Source organism: Nyctereutes procyonoides, unplaced genomic scaffold (assembly GCF_905146905.1).
Source record: "Nyctereutes procyonoides isolate TBG_1078 unplaced genomic scaffold, NYPRO_anot_genome, whole genome shotgun sequence".
Lineage (NCBI taxonomy): Eukaryota > Metazoa > Chordata > Mammalia > Carnivora > Canidae > Nyctereutes > Nyctereutes procyonoides.
The window spans coordinates 35,872,461-35,886,820 of record NW_026575048.1 but is presented as its reverse complement, the minus strand read 5'-3'; the positions used below and the strand labels follow the sequence as shown (position 1 = coordinate 35,886,820).

The following is a 14,360-nucleotide window of genomic DNA, read 5'->3' as shown; positions in this document are numbered from 1 at the left end:
ACTTCCCATGGCTGCTGGGTCCCCACCGGGTACAAGATGTCCCTTGGGGATGACATACAGCCTTGCTAAAGCCCTGTTTTCAGGCTGTTCATGAGGCTGGTGTCCCCAAGCCCCATTCTCCTCTAGAGAAAAACACAGCGATGAATTGCACAACAAAGCTATCCCTAAATTCCAGAAAACCAACAGGCTTTCCACTCTCCTGGGGGGAAAGAAATCCCTGCAAGAAATGAGAGTATTTGGCCAGTTGTCACACTGCAGCTTTCAAGGGAAGTCAAAGCACTTGGTCCTGATAGAAAATGCCACGATTGTCTTGTTAAAAGAACCTAATAGAATACTGAACAAGTATTTTTTCCCCTAAGATGAACTTCGCTGTAAACGGAAACTGAGTCTTCTGACCCCTCCAGAGTGAGGCCCACTGCACATTGCACATGTGGCTTGCCTGTGTCTCCTGTCATCCAGCAAAATGTAATTTCCATATTTTCTCTTATCCTTTAGGGGTATCAGAGTGTGGCCCACCCAGCAGTAGGCATTAAGTCAAAACGTGTTTTTAAGAGCACCAGTGTTCACTCATGGCCTTGTGTGTGTGACCTTCCAGAAACCATGGTTGTCCTGATGCAATCAAGCCACCCTTCTGGGCTTCTCGAGAGGCGGCTGAGCATCACGCGGATCCTGCTCTCCTCCATAGCCTCTCATAATTGAAAAATGCAGGAAGCTGTGGAAGACTGCCCCACCCCCGGTATCATTCCAAAGAAAAACCGGGTGGCAGAGACTACTACTACTCTCTGCTCTTGCCTCTTAACATGCACCGACAATTTTTAAAAGTTCGATTGTTACACCTTCATTTCATTTCTTGGGATTTTAATATTCACGTCTGGCAAATTCTTGCAGTCTAAAAGACAGAGAGAAAAGATTTTGTAAGTCACTTAATCCCCAAAGCAGAGCACACACCCTCCTAATAAACAACTTTGAAGAGATCATGATTTTAGAGCCCACGAATTGGTTATGTCAGAGGAAGAGATGCAGAAGAAACCATGCACTGAAACAAGTCTTGCCAGGGCAATGGAGATCCCACCTCCTTAGAGAATAAGGCAATATCCCCTTCTCCTGCCTTCTCTGAAATGCCTTGAAAAGAGCAAGAGTTTCGTAGGAGCAGGAGCGTTGCAACATATTACAAAATGTCAGTGTATATTTGAAATTCAAATGCACATGAGAGTCATGCATTTTATTTTTCTGTGGTTCAGATCTCCTAAATAAAGCATTTCCCCTGTGTAGGCGCTCCCCCCCACCCTGGGGGGCTCCACATGAGGTCAGCATCTGGGCCGCTTTGCCAGGGTCAGAAGACTGTTCTTCCAGGAAGGGCTGCAGAGACCCTGGGAACGGGACCAGCCCAGCTCACAAGTATGAAGAGAATGTCGGAGAGGAAGTGGTGGCTGTGAGTCAGCATGAGTCATCTCGTTCCAATGAGAACGAAGACTGAGGTGTGCGCGCTTTTTTTTTCTGCCTTTTTTTTTTTACTTTTTTTTTTCATTCTTTCTTTTTCCTTCTTTTTTTCTTTTTTCTTTTTTTTTTTCATTTTCTTTTCTTTTTTTTTTTTTTGGTCTCAGTCATGTGGACATCATTGGGAATGGAGGGAAAGAGTGACTGCATGCCTGGTGCTTGCTGAGCCGCGGGCTGGTATTCCAGAAGGGCTGTGCCTGAGTCGGTGTCTGCTTCAGACCTTCGCGGCCCCGGCGGGGAAGGTGGAGTCAGCCGCTTGTCCCTGGTGAGTACGTCTCTGTCATTTTTACCATCATTTCTGCCGTCTGCCTCAGAGTCTAGATGGGTTAAAGCTGTTGCATCTTGGAGGGGACACTGCATTGGAGACTTTGAGGGTCCCTAATTTTAGAGCAGTGGCTGCGTCTGCCCCCGCCCCATCGCTACTGTATTTCAGCCTGCTGTCTCAGGGCTTAGCTGGGAGAATGTCCACACTGTCGTCCTGGAAGAGGCAGTGATACTCGGTTGGAAGCTAAGCGGTTCCAGACTCCGCTCTGGAGCCCCAGTGAAGTTCAGAGATGGAGGTGGGTGAATCGGTGCTCACCCAGGGGGACTGAGGTTGGGCCAGCTTCCGCTTCTCAGAGGTGGAGGGAAGACAGCCCCCGAGAAGTTTCTGGCCGCGTGGTCTGAGCTGCCCAGTTTTTAAGTGCAAGAAATACAATAGAGAGGCAGAATTTTGGCATATGAATGATTCTGGGAACTTACTTTATGACTTTTATTTTTGCTTGCGAGTGAATGTCCCTAACTGTAGTAAAATCAGAAAGAAAATATGCAGGGGTCTGGGGGCTGGTGCCTAGGGGCTGGGGGAGGGTGAGGGTTGGGTTGTTGAGTCCCTGAGGCCTGATATGACCTTGATAATGTGTTTCTCAGCCTGTTACTATTCTGAAGAGGCTTAGCTTTACAGTCAAGTAAAATACAGGAAACTTTTTTTTTTAATGTCATTCTAGTTACTGTAAATGAACAGTTAAAATGTCATAAATACCTTGTGATAAACATTTTTTGAATTTGCTTAAAAACCTGCACATCAGTAGGCAGGGTATGACAGGGAGCTTTTTTCAGTAGAGTCATTTGAGTGTGTGGGCTTTCTGGGTTAATAATGAGTCAGCACCAGATTTCTATAATTGGAGCAGCTCTAAGAGAATAAGCGATCTGCCCCCAAGCACAGCATGGTGGCTGGCTGGCCCTCCAGGAGGATCTGACTGTTTGGTCTTTGTTGAAAATCAACTTTGGGTGCCTCCCTTGTTTGGTGACCACCACCATCACCCCCCCACCCCCCGCCGCCCCCAGCTTCAGTCCCAGCTCTTCTGTGTCCTTGTGAAGCCCCTTTGCTAAGGGGTCCTTACACCGGACCCTCCCCTTCGGCTGATGTTGACTTTTAGGGTCTGCCTTGACAGAGCTGATTGAGCATACGATTTGTTAAATTAAAAATCCAGAGTGTATGAAGGGTAGGGATAGCCCAGGGTTAAAGCTACATCTAGTGTCCGGTGATGTGACACCTGTGGGGGGCATGAAGTGGGAGCTGGAAGGGTCACAGCTTGAGCTTCAAAGCAGGCATTATGCATGTAGCATGCAGTGGGGAAGGGGGTAGGGGGTGGGAAGGTGTCACATTAAAATCAGAGAGCCGGATTCCAAGGAAGAAATCCTCCCTTGAACCTTACTCTTATAAACTGAGAAAAATGCCAAGAAAAAATTAAAACAAAAACAAAAACAAACCTGGAGTTGTAGGCTGGTGGCTCTAAGGCCAAAAGCATCCTATTTGAATCTACCCCCAACCCTCTCAAATTCTGTTGGCCTGCCCAGGATTGGTGTTTGGGTTTTTTTTTTCTTTTTCTTTTCTATTCTTTTTTTTTTTTTTTTTTTGTATTCAGATCACTATGATGGGGTCCTATGTTATTGAACCCTAATACTGCAAGGCTCTGTTAGCCTTGGGTTTCCGGACCATGACACTGCCTGCCTTAGAGGGCCACTGGGAGGGCTCAGAGAGTAAGCATCTGCCAAGGGCTTCCAACAGCATCTGGACACAGAGGAGCCCCCATCGACTTTAGCTCTATCAGCTTCCCTTCTTACCTGGACTCTCAAGGCATGTGGGCTTGCAGCCCCAGAATTAGTGACATCACTTTCCCAAGCAAGATCTTGTGATTTCAATGTAATCAGTGGCAGTTCCAAGGCTGACAGTCTCCGGATCAAGTCAGGACCTCAGCAAGGCAGACAACAGGGGTTTCCGAGGTGGGAGCCCAGCCCAGTCTGTCTCTCTCTCTCGGTGAGTAATCTTTGTAAGCGCTCAGAGAAATGCCATCTTCCTGGAGAGAAGAGCCCCAAAAGGCAAAATGCCTTAGGCAGTGTCGTGGTGGCTTATGCACACTAGCATTCTCTCTTGTCCCCATTTCAGAGAACACACCAGGAGTCAATGTGTGTTTGTTACCGGGCGGAGTCTTCAATTCGCCTGGATAAGCGCCCGTCGGGAAGTAGTTTTGAGGTGGTTGATTTTATTTGAGACCTTGATTGTATTCTTTGATGTAGAATTCAGGCAGTCGTATGAATGCTGGAAGTCAATTTACCGCTTACCCATGAGAAATAAGCCTGTGGCGAACTGACAGAATCACTTTTATAATCAGGAGAGTCATTTAAAAAGGCCAGAAATAAGGCCATGGGCAGGTCTGAATAATAGAGCATTCATTAATATGATGTGCTGCTTTGTCATATTTTCCAACTAAGAAAGATGCTGATTCTAATGAGGATGCAGGCAAAGAGTAAAAAGAGAAACAAACTACAAGAGAAACGAAGCAGATATTTTTAAAAGGACACCTGCAGCAAAAAAGAAAATGCTGACAGTTTGATGATATTTGGAAATGGCCTGGTGGCCTGTTGTCATGGCCCCCTGAGCTTCGAGACTGGCCTATTGCTGCTGGCCCCATCTCCCACTCCACACCGTTCATCAGGACCCCTACCTGGGCTTTTATCCCTCTTGCCAAGAGGTTAGCATGGTTCCCACCATCTATTGCCATACGGAGAGCTTGCCCTCATGTTGGGCAAGTTACATAGCTTCTTGTCCCACCTTCCTCACTGTGAAAGGGAGTTAATAATAGTACTGGCCTCTTGGGTCCTTGTAAAGATCTGTGATGATTAGCACACCAGTTATAGTGAGACTTGATAGTTGTTAAATACACGATTACAGATTCAGACATAGACCCAGACTCCTTTCAGTCTCTACGCGGGCCCTGGGCCCTGTGGGCATTCATAAAGAATTGGCTCTGGGTTCCTGAAGTGAGATCCCATCTGTGTTGTGTTCTGCATATGCAAGATATTTATTGATTAGGTAAACGGGAAATGTTTCATGGTTCTCTCCTGGAAAACCCAGAGTACTAGATGTTGTCACCATCATCATGGCCATCATGGTTTTTATTGTCCCCATCATCACAGTGGGGACAGCTCCCCTTGTCTTCAGCCCAACCACGTGGTAGTAAATTTCTGTGCATTTCCTTTACCCCTCAGCCCCCAACACACACACATACCCACCCTGGAAGATAGGAAGGATGGCCAATTACTCAACTTCTTCAAGGTGCAGGTGTCCTAGGCAGGTATATCAGGCTGAGCAGCTGCCTTGAGGAGTGCCTGGCAGAGGGGGGCGGGACCTTCACCTCCATCAGGAGAGGAGAGTCAGGAAAAGCAGGGGACCAGGAGGGTGCTGTCTGTAATCCGGCAGAATGGGACAGCGGGCCAGAGAGTCCAGGACCACTGGCCTCAGACCTGCTTCCAGGGTGGAAGCAGCTGGATGCTGTACTCACACTTCCTGTCTAAGGCCAGCTACTGTCAATTTCTGGTTGTTTGCGAATCATCACAGTATATGGGGCTGAGTCATTTTGAAAATATTAAGTAAGGTACACTTAAAACTAAAACCAGGGCGAGCATAACATGTCCTTTCCTTGCCAAATCTGAAGATATCCAAGATCACGCAGTGCCTCAGGAGCTGAATCTTCCCACTCATTCTACAGGGATCCAGAAGTAATGCCAGTTGTGTCCCTTGACACGTGTGGTCAGCCTTCCGTGGTACTGCCCTGCCAACATAAGGCATCAGGTGCTTCATACATCTCCTTTCTGAAAGTCGAGGCTTTGCATGTGCAGCACGGCTGTATTGTTTGTTCTAAATGGTGCCACTTTGTGGGCGGTTTTGTTCTGCAACTGCTACCTGTGCCAAAATCGAGAGGACCCTCTCTGCTCGCAGTGCTGAGGCAGGACAGTCGTGTGCTTGGCCCAGTGCTTCAGGGCAGAACTTGGGCTCCTCACAACTTCAACAGGGTTCTGGTTAGACCACAGAGCTCAGGCGAGGGGAAGCCAGCAGTGGATCAGAAGGAAGTTGGGTCCACAGGAAGGAGGAGTGGTTGGGAGGCTTGTTTGGTCTCAGATGATTCCTCTGATTAAAGAAAAGCAAAAAACACCCGGTTTCCTTGCATTTTGTATAATCAAAAAAGCTAACGGTGATGGCAAATGTTATCCATGGCGGTTTTCCCGTGCATCCTTTGTTTTTAGGATCCATTATCCTGCAAGGGAGTGCTTCTCCCCAGAGACTTTTAGCATTAGCCTTTCCCTCCGTGCTGTCCTTTCAAAAGTTTATCATACTTAAAATACTGGAGTTTTTAGCAATGGCATAAATGTATCATTTTAGCTGTTATTCCTGGACATTTACATAGTGTGAGAAGGATGCATGGGTTTCTATCAATTTAGGTAGATATAAAGGAAAGTTTTACAAAATAGCCGTGCTCCCAGCAAGTGTCAGGCTTACTTTCCCTCAGACAGAAAAAGATTAGAAGCGGGCTGTCCAGTGCAAAGGTCAGTGGGCAGCCAGTTCATCCATCTCTCTTCTCTGCATTCCTTAGCGTTGGCTTCCTTCCTTAAAGTTGTCTTCTGGTTTTAATAGAGCTGCTGGAGCTCCAGCCATCACCTGTGCATTCCACACAAGAAGAAAGAGGAAAGTAGGGGACAGAAGGCTAAGCAGCCTAGGTGTCAGGCTCCTTTAAAGAGCTTTCCTAGAACCCGCAACATACCCTTTCTGCCTATATCTTTTATTGGCCACCGTATCTGTAAAGCAGCCTGGGGAATGCAGCTTTTTAATTAGGCACATTGCTGCCCCTGACAACATAGCAGTTGCTGACAACACAGGAAGTAGAGGAAAATGGATGTAGGAGAGGCAACAAGCAGTCTCCACAACAGAGTGCTCCTGAAGACAGCTAGATTGATGTTTTACAGCATTCTCAGCCCCATGACTGGAACCAGGACAAGTCGCTTAGCTCGGCTGGGATCAGGATCTACTTTGGGAAATAACCACGTTGCTCTCATCAGAACTCTCAGGAGGAGACTGTGGCTTCAAGAGCCCTGAACAACTTGGAAAACTGCATTCAAAAGGAGAGAAGCCATTTGTTTGACTTTGGTATTAATAGTCAAATAAGATTTCCTTTCATTCATGCATTAGCAAATACTTCACATTTACCCAATAAAATAATGATAATTCAAACCCTGCTTTGTTTACTGAGTGCCTGCTTGGTGCCAGGCACTCTTCTGGATGCTTTGCAAATATGATCTTCTGGAGTCCTCACAGAACTGTGTGACAGATTATCGTCATCGCCCCCCATCATCCGGACAAGGAAGCTGGGGCACAGGGAGGTTAGGGGAGATGGCTAGATCACAGCGCTAGTAAGGAGAGGAACTTCGTTTTGAAGCCGACAGTCTGGTTCTTTGGCCCAGGGATGAGGAGGTGAACCAGCAGACCGGGTCTTTCCTATTTATGTCTTTCTGGTGAAATAGACGTGAGCCCAATACTGTCAGGCCACTCTCAGCGCCCCAGGGGACGGGTGCAGGGAGGCGGGAGCCCTCACATCCTGTAGCACCTCCTGCCTAGAAGGAGAGCAGTCCAAGCTTAGCGTTCTTCCCCCGCACCCCACCCCGGAGCACAGACCAGGAATCCCAGCTATGTCTGGGTTCATGACTCACGCCCTCCCTTGCAGCCGGCTTTTCCAGAGTCAGCTCCTGAGTCAGGACCGCGCCCTTCCAGCCCTGAGGCTACAGACTGGGCTTCATCCAGACTGGCCTTCAAAGGTTCGGCAGTGGTCCAGCAAAGAGCAGGATGGCCGAAGTAGGAAAGTTGCAGCTCCAAGGAAATGGAGTTTATTCACAGCATTCAGCCCCATCAAAGGCCAGAGAAGGTGGACCTGTCACACCCTCCTTTCCACATGACCCCATCATCTGGTGACACAACCAGGGCCATGAGGATGCATGAGGACAGGGTGGCTTTTTTCAGCAGGGGGTGTTTGCTGTAATTCCACCCTGGACTAAGTCCCCTTCTGTGTGTTCTTTGCTTTGCACCATCTCAGAGCCTCATGGCATCCCTCCATCTTCCTCCTCCAGCTCCTTTACATTACATGCCGCATTTACGCCATTGCAGACGGAAAATTCGGACAGGCGGGTGGAGTGGCCGATGAAACACATAGGCTGCAATGTGTAGTGGGGATCTGGGGAAAGCTCCCTGAAGGAGCCTGACATCTAAGAGGCTTAACCTTTTGTCCTCTACCTCCCTCTGTCCTCCTGTGTGGAATGCAAAGGTGACGGCTGGACCTCCAGCAGCCTCCTTGGAATCACAAGACAACTTGGAGAAAGAAAGGCAGCGCTAAGGAGGGCAGAGCAGACAGATGGCCACAGGGTTTTGGGAGGCTGGAAATGTGAGATGCCTGGAGATGTGACTATTTTGGCAGTGGGTTTACCTGCACGATGCAGAGGGAGGTACGAGAAATCACTGCTGAAATTCAATCTGTAGGTCAGCTAGGAGGGGATGTCTGTTCCCTTTGTGTGGAGCGGCCTTTTATGCTTCTGGTATAAGGAGCGAGAGCTCAGGGCTGCATAGTGACCTTTACAGGTGCCTTAGCCTTCGTGGCCCTTCCCTCATGTAAGAATGTATTATGACTGTCTTGGTATAAAGATGAATGTTCTCCAAACTGGATTTATTATTACATAGTCATTTTCATTATATTTTGGGTTTTCTTCTGATTTTAAAATAAATGAAAACATTTAATTTTTGAGAGTATTAAGCAGAGGTTGGTGTTGGGAGGGCAAAGAGCAACCACAGAGGGGTCTCCTCATGGAGCACGTAGGCTGGTCCCTGGAGGGGTGCCTCTGGACAGTGGGTGCAGATGGCTTCTTGTGTACTGCTGCTGAGCCTCAACAGCCACGACACTCATGTCACCTCTGGAAATGATGATGAGGATTTTCAGAGCAGATCTGTCCATCCTGTGCAATTTTTCCATCATCCCTCATCTCCCTATAATTTCTCTGCTCACCCAATGGATCTGTTTTGTGGGTATGCATTTCAGTCTACAGTGCTAAGGTATCAAAAATATAATACTTCTTTATTCTCTAAATCTCTAAATTATATTAGATATGCTTTAAGCTCACCCTGCCCCTACATTACCCCCTCAACCTGGCTGAGGGAAAACTCAGATTCTGTCATTATTGGGAATCCTTGTTTGTCCCAGTGCCCCTCCTGTCATCATCCAATCTCAGGGTTCTTGGTGCCAGACAACCGGGGTAGGGCAATCTGCTCTCTGAGGTGGCCGCCACCCTTACTGTTGGACACCTGAAGATCAGCGTGTGTGGGGTTCCAGAGCTTCTTGGGCTCCTGCTCCAGCCAGAGAGGCCTGCATGCCGTGGTGCTCTGTCCCTGACCATAGGCCCCTCCTGGAAATGTGCCCCCCCACACACACACACACACAGCTGTGGAGTGTCTGGTGGCTGCATCCTGTCTGCTAACTGCTGCAGGCCTCTCCTAACCTGGTCCCCCATCTTGGCCTGCTTGGGGGGCTAGAAAGAACAGTGATAGCAGAGGAGTCAGAAACATAGCACTCTCGGAGGACCTGTGGAGGTCACATGGTATCTTCTTGTGACTTCCCAAAGCCTCCGGCACACATTCAACAGAACTTTCAGCGATGATAAAACTGTGCTACATCTGTGCCATATGCAGCCACAAGCCACGTGTGGCTACTGAGCACTTGAAAAGTCGCTAAAGTGACTGAGGAGTTGAGTAAAACTTACATTTTATTTCAGTTAATTTAAATTTAAAGGTACATAGCCACACGTGGCTAGTGGCTGTCATTCTAGAAAGCACACATCTAGAGCATGTTTTCCTACTCTGGACAGCTTTGAAAGATGGGCCGTCACCCTGAGGACAGATGTGGCCTTGGGGTGGAGGGGTCAAGTTGAACTTGGCCCTCAGTGCTTAGAAGAATGGAGAGCTTCTGGGCCAGTAGCTTTGGGCCAGGCAGGTGGGGGTCTCACGTCTCTGTCACCAGTGCAAACCTCAGTGTCCCCCTCTCTGGGGACAAAAGCTCAAGGTGCCCAGGGAACCACCCGCCCAGGAGGTGGCCCAGACTGGGCACCTTACACCAAGACCATTCCCGCCAGTTGTTTGATGGTTTCTTCTGGGCGTGTGAGCCTCAGGCAAGGCCCACACAGACAGACCATCCGGGCTTGTGGTATTTGATCATGAACTTTCCTGTTTGGGGAGAGGCATCCTTATTTTTGTTTGTGTGGAGCCATTCCAGGGACTGACTAGATTGGCTAAGGCACACTAGATTGGTCCCTGTCACTGTCATCCTACAAATCCCCCAAGTGTGTTTTTTGACTGTTTTTGGTTTTTTTTTTTTTTAAGATTTTAATTTATTTATTTGAGAAAATGCGTGAGAGAACATGAGCAGGGGAGGGGCAAAGGGAGAGGGAGAAGCAGGCTCCTACTGGGCACTTGGGCAGAGAGCCCCACGTTGGGACTCGATCCCAGGACCCTGGCATCAAGACCTGAACCAATGGCAGATGCTTCACCGACTGAGCCTTCAGGAACCGCTACTCTTTTGGCTTTTAAGGGAGAAGTGTTAAACCATGTTCAGCCCTAATCGACAGGAAGCACACAAGCAGTGGGGAGATGAGCTGAATGGGCAGCAGGGAGCAAACCCAGGCCCCAGGCCCCAGGCCCCCGCCTCTCCTCTCCCCTGCCCGGTTCCACAGCAGCACGGCAAAATGCTGTCCTCCCACGGGTGCGGGATGCTGCGACACGCCGCCTGCCCTTCCCTGAAGCCACCCACCCAGGGCCGTGCTGCTTGCTCGATTCCGTGGACTGTCTGTCCGGGGAGAGGCCAGGAGGCATGGCGAGGGAGCCACCTCTGCTCCGCCGGCTCCTGGCTGCACAAGCTCAGTGCCTCCTGGCCTCTGTCTCCTAGCCTGGGAAGTAGGAGTACAGGAGTCAGTGCCCCAGGGGTGGTGCTTTTGAGGATGAAAGGACTCGCTTTGCAGAGAATTCTTAGCAAAGTGCCACACACAGTAAGTGTTCAATAGTATTGGCTGTTGTTACTGGAATGACTGCCTTTTTGCTGTGTGTTCCTGACCACAGACACCTTTCTCTGGGGGCCCTGATCTCCCCCCAGTCATGGTCCGTCCAGTCCAGCTTGGGCACCCGAGGAATCCCATCATCCTGCCTCCACATCATTTTCTCCAGGCCCAGGGACAGCGTGAGCCGTACAGCCTAGAGGCTAGGGGAGAGAGATTCAGTTGTCTCTCCCTTCATTTATTCATTCGGTGTTCATCAAATGTTTACCTATGGAGGCAGGTGATAAGCAAATGTAGCTGTTAGAAGGGCTGCTGGGGGGTGGGGTGCAAGTGGTGCAGGGCAAGGGGCCCTGTATATATGGGGTGGTCTCTGAAGGTCCCTCCACTTGAGTGGAGATCTGTAAGTCGGTTTATACATTTTGTGTCTTGCTTTGTTTTCTCTGTATGGATAGGCAGCTAGAGGAGGTTCCTGGCTCCCCCTGGCTAGCTGTGTGACCGTGAGTGAGTCACCAAGCCTCTGATGGTCCATACAGCTTGGTGAGTTGACCCAACTTGGGGTCATCACCATTACAAAGACACTCTTCACTTTGGGAACTGCCCCACCACAGCATCCCTCGAGGTGAGCCCCATAAGGGCCGTTCAATCTATACTTAAACCCTTCTCTCCTTCCAGAGACAGCCCAGCCCATCACTGCAAAGCACTCCCTGAGAAGATGTTCCATAAATAATCCAAAGCCTGTTTTCTGGCACTTCCACGTTTTGAACCTAGTTCTGCCCCCCTGAAGCCATTCAGTCATATCCGTGGTCAAAACTATGTTCATAATTCAGCACATTCATTAGCATTCATTGGGCAGTTATTCTGTCCCAGAAACTGCTGAATTACAACACAAGTCCTGGTTTCTTTCACAATGAACCCTTCCAGTTGCATGGCTGTCACCACTTGCTCGAGCTCTTCCTTCTTTGCACAGCTCCTGAAAGTGTGCGCTGAGGTATTCGGCAGCCTTGACCCCCGTGCTGCCCTTCTGGTCAGGGACTGCTGTTTTCTGATGTCCCCCTCACATGTGCATGGTGACCTGCCTTCTCCTGGATGCTGGGCTGAGGTTTGGGTCCATCCATTGGCAGTGGGTTAACATCCCTGGCGTGGGGACATGTGCAAAGCCACCTCTCATTTCTTTAGGTACAGACTTTTGGTTTAATCTCCTAGATTTGGCCCATATGTTCTCTAACATAAAATATGAAGCCTGACATCATCTGCAATTTAGGGAGGTGCCCCTCCCTTTTACATCTTCACCAGAAGACCGTTTGGCTCAGCATAAACCAAGAGCAGAGACCTATGGCACTCTACTAGGGACTGTCTCCCAGGTGGCCTGCATCTATCTATCATTCTGGGGCACTCACTGAATACAAACAGCTCCCCTTGCTGCAGGTTTCACTGATGCAGATGAATGTGTGATGAAATACATCATGTAATCAAATGTGTGATGTGACCTCACTGACAAACATGGTAGGTACTGATCATTTAGACACTCAGCCAGATTCCTCCCGATGGGTAGCCATCCTCTTTCTGTCTCATTCTCCTTCCCCCCACCCTCAAATACTTTCAGCATTTGGTGAGGCTAGCTAACCTTTAGGTCCGCTGTTAGATGCTAGCAGTAGGTCACCTTAAACATCTAGAACATTTGAATGCTCAGTTGTTGGGGATTGTTGATTTAGTTGCTTATACATGGTCACATCCTCAGGGTTTGTGGGTTGAAGGCATTTGACTCGCTTCAGATAGGCCTTTCCAGTAGGCATCTCTGGGCCCGGCCTGACAGATGGGTGACTGTCTTTGTGCAGCAGTCCCTTTGAAGTCCCCAGAAGAGCTTGCTCTGTGGAGGGGAGAGGAGAGATGCAGAATGAGTGCAGACTGCCACCCAGCAGCACAAGAGGTGACTGCAAACCAGAATGCTCCCAGTGAGAACCTGAGCCACCCAGTCACTGTCTCAAAGTGAGTAGCACCTGCTCTGTGTGCATCTGCTGAGTCCATCACCAGGGGCACTTGCACAGAACAGGAATGCTCAAGAGGGGCCAGATGGCTGCCTCCCCTGGACACTGCACAGCCGTTAAAGGAGTACAGTTCCCCTCTCAGCTCCTCCCCACCTCCACCTGCCCTCTGGTTGCCAAAATTATGAGAATCTTCCAACTCTCATCTCTCCCACTCTCTGTGAAAAATGAATAGCCAGTGAGTGGCAAAAGAGATGGACTTCTTATTGAAATGGAAATTATTCTCCAAGTTTCAGGAAGGAGAGAGTTCTAGAACTTTCTGAGCAAACAGCTTCCAAGAATCATTACAGTTTCTCAGTGCTCCACTGGTGGAAAATGGGAGGCCCCCAGGTCTCATGTTGGAGGTTTTAATTTATATCTTGCGCAGGACTTAGGGGAGATTAACCATGCTGCTTAAACAGTATGTAGTAAATCAATTTTGAAAGGGCCTCCTGGCAGCTGTAGGGAATGGAGAAACTAATATTTATGCAGCATTTTCCAGAGGCCCGGTGTGTGCTGGCTGCTTTACATCCATGAACTTGTTCAACCCCCATATCCATCCCATGTGGACTAGGATCTATTAACCCATGTTCCAGACGAGCAGACTAAAGTTCTTAAGAGTTTCAGGGTGCACCGATCAAGGCAGAGCCAGAATTCCCACCAGCCTCATCCTAAAACACCAGTTCGAACCTCCAACCGGCCAAACGTCAGGCTTTGTGCGGAATTCTGTTTTCCAAGACCACAACCAGATTAAAGTTTTGGATCATTCAAATAAATCTTTCCCAAAGAAAGACAACTTTTGCATAACCCCTGCCTGAGCAGCTCTCCAACGACCTCAAGGAATCTTGCTGGAAGCTCTATGATTAGGCGTGGGGAGTGCACTCCTGCCAGGGGCACCTGGAAATACTCGCTTGGAAAGGGACCCTCACCGGAGGGTGACTTTCAGCTCATGCTTTTCAGCATCTTTCGAGATGAGCGTACGGGATGTCTCATTTAATCTGCAAATGCGAAGGGGGAATAGAGTTTCCAGCTTTAATTAATTTTTTGAATAAGGTTTGAAAGTGAAAGTAAATAAGGGGTTGGGTGAAAAGCACACTCTCACCCCTGTCTCCTACCCAGTTCCCATTGACCACCCCTCTGAAACCCTACTCTTTGTTGCTTATCAGTCCCAGGTTTCTTTATGCAAATGTAAGCAGGTATTTGAATGAATCTTTTTCCTTTCTTTCCTACTTCCCGCAAAAACTATCACAATCGTTTTTACTGATAAACCACTTCTGTGCTGTCGAGAGGACTGGGTTGTGTGTTCCCTCCCTGCATTTGGGGCTGCTGGGCTGGCATCCCCTTTTCTGTCATCCTGAGGCCTAGCCTTGTCCAGGCATTCAAAGGACAAGCAGGCACTTGCGGAGGACACGGTGTATGGGATCCCATCCCCAGAGAAGCCCCAGG

At 48.8% G+C, this 14,360-nt stretch overlaps 1 long non-coding RNA gene across 1 annotated transcript in view; it reads left to right on the top strand.

The window, feature by feature from the left end:
• The first annotated feature begins 1,267 nt into the window (after positions 1-1,267).
• The window catches only part of LOC129510984 (uncharacterized), a 63,813-nt gene continuing 50,720 nt past the window's right edge, over positions 1,268-14,360 (top strand). The window contains exons 1-2 of the long non-coding RNA XR_008664724.1: positions 1,268-1,478; positions 1,605-1,762. This is a non-coding gene — a long non-coding RNA (uncharacterized LOC129510984). The remainder of the gene's footprint in view (positions 1,479-1,604; positions 1,763-14,360) is intronic.